Here is an 8,573-nt window from a genome sequence, read left to right on the forward strand (position 1 = left end):
CTCGCTAGTGCCGTTGGCACTTAGAAAATTTTTCGTTTGTCATGAGCTCCGGGCGGAGAGCGGCGTTTTTCGTCTTCCGGGTTCGACCCGGGAACCAGCGCCGAGCGGACACATTCGCTCGCTAGTGCCGTTGGCACTTAGAAAATTTTTCGTTTGTCATGAGCTCCGGGCGGAGAGCGGCGTTTTTCGTCTTCCGGGTTCGACCCGGGAACCAGCGCCGAGCGGACACATTCGCTCGCTAGTGCCGTTGGCACTTAGAAAATTTTTCGTTTGTCATGAGCTCCGGGCGGAGACCGGCATTTTTCGTCATTCGAGGCCGACGGGGGAACCAGCCGGAGCGGACACGTTTGCTCGGAAGAGCCGTTGGCACTTAGAAAAAATTCCGTGTCTCGTGAGCTCCAGGGGGGACAGGCTGGTTTTATTCATCCGTAGCCGACATGGGAACCAGCGCGGAGCGGATTGGTGTTGCGCTGCCATATACCTCATCTCTCTCAAGAGTCCCCCCCTTATACGTGCCGATGGTGTTTTGGAAAACGGGGGGTAACTGGATGAGTACACTGACTAGTGGGACCAAGTACACTAATAGCCCCTGGTACCTAAAATGGAAGTATAGAGGCCGACTTTCGGGCAAGATCACGCCGGGTTAGGCTTCCAGGACCTCGGCTAAGCAATTTTAACGGGTTGCCCGGTTCTTTTTTGAACCAGCCCGGTTCTTTTTTTTTATCCAGCCCGGTTCTTTTTACACTTCCAGCTGGAGCTCGGGAGCGGCTTTTTGCACAAGATCACGCCGTGTTAGGCTTCCAGGACCTCAGCTAAGCAATTTTAACGGGTCGCCCGGTTCTTTTTTGATCCAGCCCGGTTCTTTTTTTTATCCAGCCTGGTTCTTTTTACACTTCCAGCTGGAGCTCGGGAGCGGCTTTTTGCACAAGAACACGCCGTGTTAGGCTTCCAGGACCTCGGCTAAGCAATTTTAACGGGTCGCCCGGTTCTTTTTTGATCCAGCCCGGTTCTTTTTTTTATCCAGCCTGGTTCTTTTTACACTTCCAGCTGGAGCTCGGGAGCGGCTTTTTGCACAAGAACACGCCGTGTTAGGCTTCCAGGACCTCGGCTAAGCAATTTTAACGGGTCGCCCGGTTCTTTTTTGATCCAGCCCGGTTCTTTTTTTTATCCAGCCTGGTTCTTTTTACACTTCCAGCTGGAGCTCGGGAGCGGCTTTTTGCACAAGATCACGCCGTGTTAGGCTTCCAGGACCTCGGCTAAGCAATTTTAACGGGTCGCCCGGTTCTTTTTTTTTATCCAGCCCGGTTCTTTTTTTATCCAGCCCGGTTCTTTTTACACTTCCAGCTGGAGCTCGGGAGCGGCTTTTTGCACAAGATCACGCCGTGTTAGGCTTCCAGGACCTCGGCTAAGCAATTTTAACGGGTCGCCCGGTTCTTTTTTGATCCAGCCCGGTTCTTTTTTTTATCCAGCCTGGTTCTTTTTACACTTCCAGCTGGAGCTCGGGAGCGGCTTTTTGCACAAGAACACGCCGTGTTAGGCTTCCAGGACCTCGGCTAAGCAATTTTAACGGGTTGCCCGGTTCTTTTTTGAACCAGCCCGGTTCTTTTTTTTATCCAGCCTGGTTCTTTTTACACTTCCAGCTGGAGCTCGGGAGCGGCTTTTTGCACAAGAACACGCCGTGTTAGGCTTCCAGGACCTCGGCTAAGCAATTTTAACGGGTCGCCCGGTTCTTTTTTGATCCAGCCCGGTTCTTTTTTTTATCCAGCCTGGTTCTTTTTACACTTCCAGCTGGAGCTCGGGAGCGGCTTTTTGCACAAGATCACGCCGTGTTAGGCTTCCAGGACCTCGGCTAAGCAATTTTAACGGGTCGCCCGGTTCTTTTTTTTATCCAGCCCGGTTCTTTTTTTTATCCAGCCCGGTTCTTTTTACACTTCCAGCTGGAGCTCGGGAGCGGCTTTTTGCACAAGATCACGCCGTGTTAGGCTTCCAGGACCTCGGCTAAGCAATTTTAACGGGTCGCCCGGTTCTTTTTTGATCCAGCCCGGTTCTTTTTTTTATCCAGCCTGGTTCTTTTTACACTTCCAGCTGGAGCTCGGGAGCGGCTTTTTGCACAAGAACACGCCGTGTTAGGCTTCCAGGACCTCGGCTAAGCAATTTTAACGGGTTGCCCGGTTCTTTTTTGAACCAGCCCGGTTCTTTTTTTTATCCAGCCTGGTTCTTTTTACACTTCCAGCTGGAGCTCGGGAGCGGCTTTTTGCACAAGAACACGCCGTGTTAGGCTTCCAGGACCTCGGCTAAGCAATTTTAACGGGTCGCCCGGTTCTTTTTTGATCCAGCCCGGTTCTTTTTTTTATCCAGCCTGGTTCTTTTTACACTTCCAGCTGGAGCTCGGGAGCGGCTTTTTGCACAAGATCACGCCGTGTTAGGCTTCCAGGACCTCGGCTAAGCAATTTTAACGGGTCGCCCGGTTCTTTTTTTTATCCAGCCCGGTTCTTTTTTTATCCAGCCCGGTTCTTTTTACACTTCCAGCTGGAGCTCGGGAGCGGCTTTTTGCACAAGATCACGCCGTGTTAGGCTTCCAGGACCTCGGCTAAGCAATTTTAACGGGTCGCCCGGTTCTTTTTTGATCCAGCCCGGTTCTTTTTTTTATCCAGCCTGGTTCTTTTTACACTTCCAGCTGGAGCTCGGGAGCGGCTTTTTGCACAAGAACACGCCGTGTTAGGCTTCCAGGACCTCGGCTAAGCAATTTTAACGGGTCGCCCGGTTCTTTTTTTTATCCAGCCCGGTTCTTTTTTTATCCAGCCCGGTTCTTTTTACACTTCCAGCTGGAGCTCGGGAGCGGCTTTTTGCACAAGATCACGCCGTGTTAGGCTTCCAGGACCTCGGCTAAGCAATTTTAACGGGTCGCCCGGTTCTTTTTTGATCCAGCCCGGTTCTTTTTTTTATCCAGCCCGGTTCTTTTTACACTTCCAGCTGGAGCTTGGGAGCGGCTTTTTGCACAAGAACACGCCGTGTTAGGCTTCCAGGACCTCGGCTAAGCAATTTTAACGGGTCGCCCGGTTCTTTTTTGATCCAGCCCGGTTCTTTTTACACTTCCAGCTGGAGCTCGGGAGCGGCTTTTTGCACAAGATCACGCCGGGTTAGGCTTCCAGGACCTCGGCTAAGCAATTTTAACGGGCCGCCCGGTTCTTTTTTTTTATCCAGCCCGGTTCTTTTTTTTATCCAGCCTGGTTCTTTTTACACTTCCAGCTGGAGCTCGGGAGCGGCTTTTTGCACAAGATCACGCCGTGTTAGGCTTCCAGGACCTCGGCTAAGCAATTTTAACGGGTCGCCCGGTTCTTTTTTGATCCAGCCCGGTTCTTTTTCCACTTCCAGCTGGAGCTCAGCAGCGGCTTTTTGCACAAGATCACGCCGGGTTAGGCTTCCAGGACCTCGGCTAAGCACTTCTAACGGGTCGCCCGGTTCTTTTTTTGAACCAGCCCGGTTCTTTTTACACTTCCAGCTGGAGCTCAGCAGCGGCTTTTTGCACAAGATCACGCCGGGTTAGGGTTCCAGGACCTCGGCTAAGCAATTTTAAAGGGCCGCCCGGTTCTTTTTTTGATCCAGCCCGGTTCTTTTTACACTTCCAGCTGGAGCTCAGCAGCGGCTTTTTGCACAAGATCACGCCGGGTTAGGCTTCCAGGACCTCGGCTAAGCACTTCTAACGGGCCCTGGTCCACCCCTGCCAGTGCATTTCAAAACTTGGCATTAATTTCGACCTAAGAGACGAAGTCTGATTTTTTTCTACCACTTGGGCGGCCTTTTTGCACCCAGAACACCCGCACCGGCACCATAAATTCGAAGGGTGCCGAGTGCGTCGGCGCAGATTCTGCGACGGAGTGACACTTCCCTCTTGTGGACATTCGGCGGTAGGTGAAATGCGCACTCGGTCTTCTCTTTTCTTTTCCTTCCAGTGAAACTTTGGCAACATTCTGCGAGCTGCTGGCTTCCAGAACCTCGGCCAAGCAGGTGGAGGATTTTTTTCCACTTCCAGCTGGAGGTGAGGAGGGACTTTTTGGGCAAGATCACGCCGACTTAGCAAGCAAGGTGGAAGTGCCAGCATGCTCCGTGGCTGGAAGTGTGGATGTGCCAGCACCCTCCCTGCCTATGGAAGTGTGGAGCTCCAGCACCCTCCCTGCCTATGGAAGTGTGGAGCTCCAGCACCCTCCCTGCCTATGGAAGTGTGGAGCTCCAGCACCCTCCCTGCCTATGGAAGTGTGGAGCTCCAGCACCCTCCCTGCCTATGGAAGTGTGGAGCTCCAGCACCCTCCCTGCCTATGGAAGTGTGGAGCTCCAGCACCCTCCCTGCCTATGGAAGTGTGGAGCTCCAGCACCCTCCCTGCCTATGGAAGTGTGGAGCTCCAGCACCCTCCCTGCCTATGGAAGTGTGGAGCTCCAGCACCCTCCCTGCCTATGGAAGTGTGGAGCTCCAGCACCCTCCCTGCCTATGGAAGTGTGGAGCTCCAGCACCCTCCCTGCCTATGGAAGTGTGGAGCTCCAGCACCCTCCCTGCCTATGGAAGTGTGGAGCTCCAGCACCCTCCCTGCCTATGGAAGTGTGGAGCTCCAGCACCCTCCCTGCCTATGGAAGTGTGGAGCTCCAGCACCCTCCCTGCCTATGGAAGTGTGGAGCTCCAGCACCCTCCCTGCCTATGGAAGTGTGGAGCTCCAGCACCCTCCCTGCCTATGGAAGTGTGGAGCTCCAGCACCCTCCCTGCCTATGGAAGTGTGGAGCTCCAGCACCCTCCCTGCCTATGGAAGTGTGGAGCTCCAGCACCCTCCCTGCCTATGGAAGTGTGGAGCTCCAGCACCCTCCCTGCCTATGGAAGTGTGGAGCTCCAGCACCCTCCCTGCCTATGGAAGTGTGGAGCTCCAGCACCCTCCCTGCCTATGGAAGTGTGGAGCTCCAGCACCCTCCCTGCCTATGGAAGTGTGGAGCTCCAGCACCCTCCCTGCCTATGGAAGTGTGGAGCTCCAGCACCCTCCCTGCCTATGGAAGTGTGGAGCTCCAGCACCCTCCCTGCCTATGGAAGTGTGGAGCTCCAGCACCCTCCCTGCCTATGGAAGTGTGGAGCTCCAGCACCCTCCCTGCCTATGGAAGTGTGGAGCTCCAGCACCCTCCCTGCCTATGGAAGTGTGGAGCTCCAGCACCCTCCCTGCCTATGGAAGTGTGGAGCTCCAGCACCCTCCCTGCCTATGGAAGTGTGGAGCTCCAGCACCCTCCCTGCCTATGGAAGTGTGGAGCTCCAGCACCCTCCCTGCCTATGGAAGTGTGGAGCTCCAGCACCCTCCCTGCCTATGGAAGTGTGGAGCTCCAGCACCCTCCCTGCCTATGGAAGTGTGGAGCTCCAGCACCCTCCCTGCCTATGGAAGTGTGGAGCTCCAGCACCCTCCCTGCCTATGGAAGTGTGGAGCTCCAGCACCCTCCCTGCCTATGGAAGTGTGGAGCTCCAGCACCCTCCCTGCCTATGGAAGTGTGGAGCTCCAGCACCCTCCCTGCCTATGGAAGAGCCACCTCCGCGGGCATGCTGCTCAACCACGCCGGCCCAGAGTTCCAGCCGCTCGGCTACACTCTCTCACAAGCCCCGCCTGGAGCTCCCCAGCCCACCCCTGGTACCTCAACTACCGAGGCCAGCCGCTCGACCAGGCCGGCCCAGAGTTCCAGCCGCTCGGCTTCACTCTCTCACAAGCCCCGCCTGGAGCTCCCCAGCCCGCCCCTGGTACCTCAACTACCGAGGCCAGCCGCTCGACCAGGCCGGCCGAGAGTTCCAGCCGCTCGGCTTCACTCTCTCACAAGACCCGCCTGGAGCTCCCCGCCCCACCCCTGGTACCTCAACTACCGAGGCCAGCCGCTCGACCACGCCGGCGCAGAGTTCCAGCCGCTCGGATAAGCTCTGTCACTCACCCGCCGCGCAGCCACCGGTAACGGGGAAATGTCGCCGCCTGGCGGACACGCCGTTGTAAATGAATGGGCTTTCGCACTTAGTGCAATTTTCGCCAACTCTCTGACTGGAGCTATGGAAGTATGGAGCTATGGAGCCACCAGCCACCCAGGCTGGAGCTATGGAGCCATGGAGCTCTGGTGCTATGGAGCTCTGGAGGTATGGAGCTATGGAGCTATGGAGCTATGGAGCTATGGAGCCCTGGAGCTCTGGAGGTATGGAGCTATGGTGCTATGGAGCTCTGAAGCCATGGAGCTCTGGTGCTATGGAGCTCTGGAGCTCTGGAGGTATGGAGCTCTGGAGGTATGGAGCTATGGAGCCCTGGAGCCCTGGAGCTATGGAGCTATGGAGCTATGGAGCTCTGGAGCTATGGAAGTATGGAGCTATGGAGCTATGGATGTATGGAGCTATGGAGCCACCAGCCAGCCAGGCTGGAGCTATGGAAGTATGGAGCCATGGAGCTCTGGAGCTATGGAAGTATGGAGCTATGGAGCTATGGAGCTCTGGAGCTATGGAGCTAAGGAAGTATGGAGCTATGGAGCTCTGGAGCTATGGAAGTATGGAGCTATGGAGCTCTGGGGCTATGGAAGTATGGAGCTATGGAAGTATGGAGTTATGGAGCTATGGAAGTATGGAGCTATGGAGCTCTGGAGCTCTGGAGCTATGGAGCCACCAGCCAGCACCCTCCGTGGCTCAACCACGCCGGCCCAGAGTTCCAGCCGCTCGGCTTCACTCTCTCACAAGCCCCGCCTGGAGCTCCCCGGCCCACCCCTGGTACCTCAACTACCGAGGCCAGCCGCTCGACCACGCCGGCGCAGAGTTCCAGCCGCTCGGATTCACTCTCTCACAAGACCCGCCTGGAGCTCCCCGCCCCACCCCTGGTACCTCAACTACCGAGGCCAGCCGCTCGACCACGCCGGCGCAGAGTTCCAGCCGCTCGGATAAGCTCTGTCACTCACCCGCCGCGCAGCCACCGGTAACGGGGAAATGTCGCCGCCTTGTGGACACGCCGTTGTAAATGAATGGGCTTTCGCACTTAGTGCAATTTTAGCACACTCTCTGACTGGAGCTATGGAAGTATGGAGCTATGGAGCCACCAGCCACCCAGGCTGGAGCTATGGAGCTATGGAGCTCTGGTGCTATGGAGCTATGGAGCTCTGGTGCTATGGAGCTATGGAGCTCTGGTGCTATGGAGCTATGGAGCTCTGGTGCTATGGAGCTATGGAGCTCTGGTGCTATGGAGCTATGGAGCTCTGGTGCTATGGAGCTATGGAGCTCTGGTGCTATGGAGCTATGGAGCTCTGGTGCTATGGAGCTATGGAGCTCTGGTGCTATGGAGCTATGGAGCTCTGGTGCTATGGAGCTATGGAGCTCTGGTGCTATGGAGCTCTGGAGCTCTGGTGCTATGGAGCTATGGAGCTATGGAGCCACCAGCCAGCACCCTCCGTGGCTGGATCAATGGAAGTGTTTTAGGTACCAGGCAGCCAAAGGGCCGGGGCCTCACGCTCGACCACGCCGGCGCAGAGTTCCAGCCGCTCGGATAAGCTCTGTCACTCACCCGCCACGCAGCCACCGGTAACGGGGAAATGTCGCCGCCTGGCGGACACGCCGTTGTAAATGAATGGGCTTTCGCACTTAGTGCAATTTTCGCCAACTCTCTGACTGGAGCTATGGAAGTATGGAGCTATGGAGCCACCAGCCACCCAGGCTGGAGCTATGGAGCTCTGGAGGTATGGAGCCCTGGAGCTATGGAGCTATGGAGCCCTGGAGCTATGGAGCCCTGGAGCTATGGAGCTATGGAGCTCTGGTGCTATGGAGCTATGGAGCTCTGGTGCTATGGAGCTATGGAGCTCTGGTGCTATGGAGCTATGGAGCTCTGGTGCTATGGAGCTATGTAGCTCTGGTGCTATGGAGCTATGGAGCTCTGGTGCTATGGAGCTATGGAGCTCTGGTGCTATGGAGCTATGGAGCTCTGGTGCTATGGAGCTATGGAGCTCTGGTGCTATGGAGCTATGGAGCTATGGAGCCACCAGCCAGCACCCTCCGTGGCTGGATCAATGGAAGTGTTTTAGGTACCAGGCAGCCAAAGGGCCGGGGCCTCACGCTCGACCACGCCGGCGCAGAGTTCCAGCCGCTCGGATAAGCTCTGTCACTCACCCGCCACGCAGCCACCGGTAACGGGGAAATGTCGCCGCCTGGCGGACACGCCGTTGTAAATGAATGGGCTTTCGCACTTAGTGCAATTTTCGCCAACTCTCTGACTGGAGCTATGGAAGTATGGAGCTATGGAGCCACCAGCCACCCAGGCTGGAGCTATGGAGCTCTGGAGGTATGGAGCTATGGAGCCCTGGAGCTATGGAGCTATGGAGCCCTGGAGCTATGGAGCCCTGGAGCTATGGAGCTATGGAGCCCTGGTGCTATGGAGCTATGGAGCTCTGGTGCTATGGAGCTATGGAGCTCTGGTGCTATGGAGCTATGGAGCTCTGGTGCTATGGAGCTATGTAGCTCTGGTGCTATGGAGCTATGGAGCTCTGGTGCTATGGAGCTATGGAGCTCTGGTGCTATGGAGCTATGGAGCTCTGGTGCTATGGAG

Source organism: Syngnathus leptorhynchus, unplaced genomic scaffold (assembly GCF_054491065.1).
Source record: "Syngnathus leptorhynchus isolate UIUO unplaced genomic scaffold, UIUO_Slep HiC_scaffold_634, whole genome shotgun sequence".
Lineage (NCBI taxonomy): Eukaryota > Metazoa > Chordata > Actinopteri > Syngnathiformes > Syngnathidae > Syngnathus > Syngnathus leptorhynchus.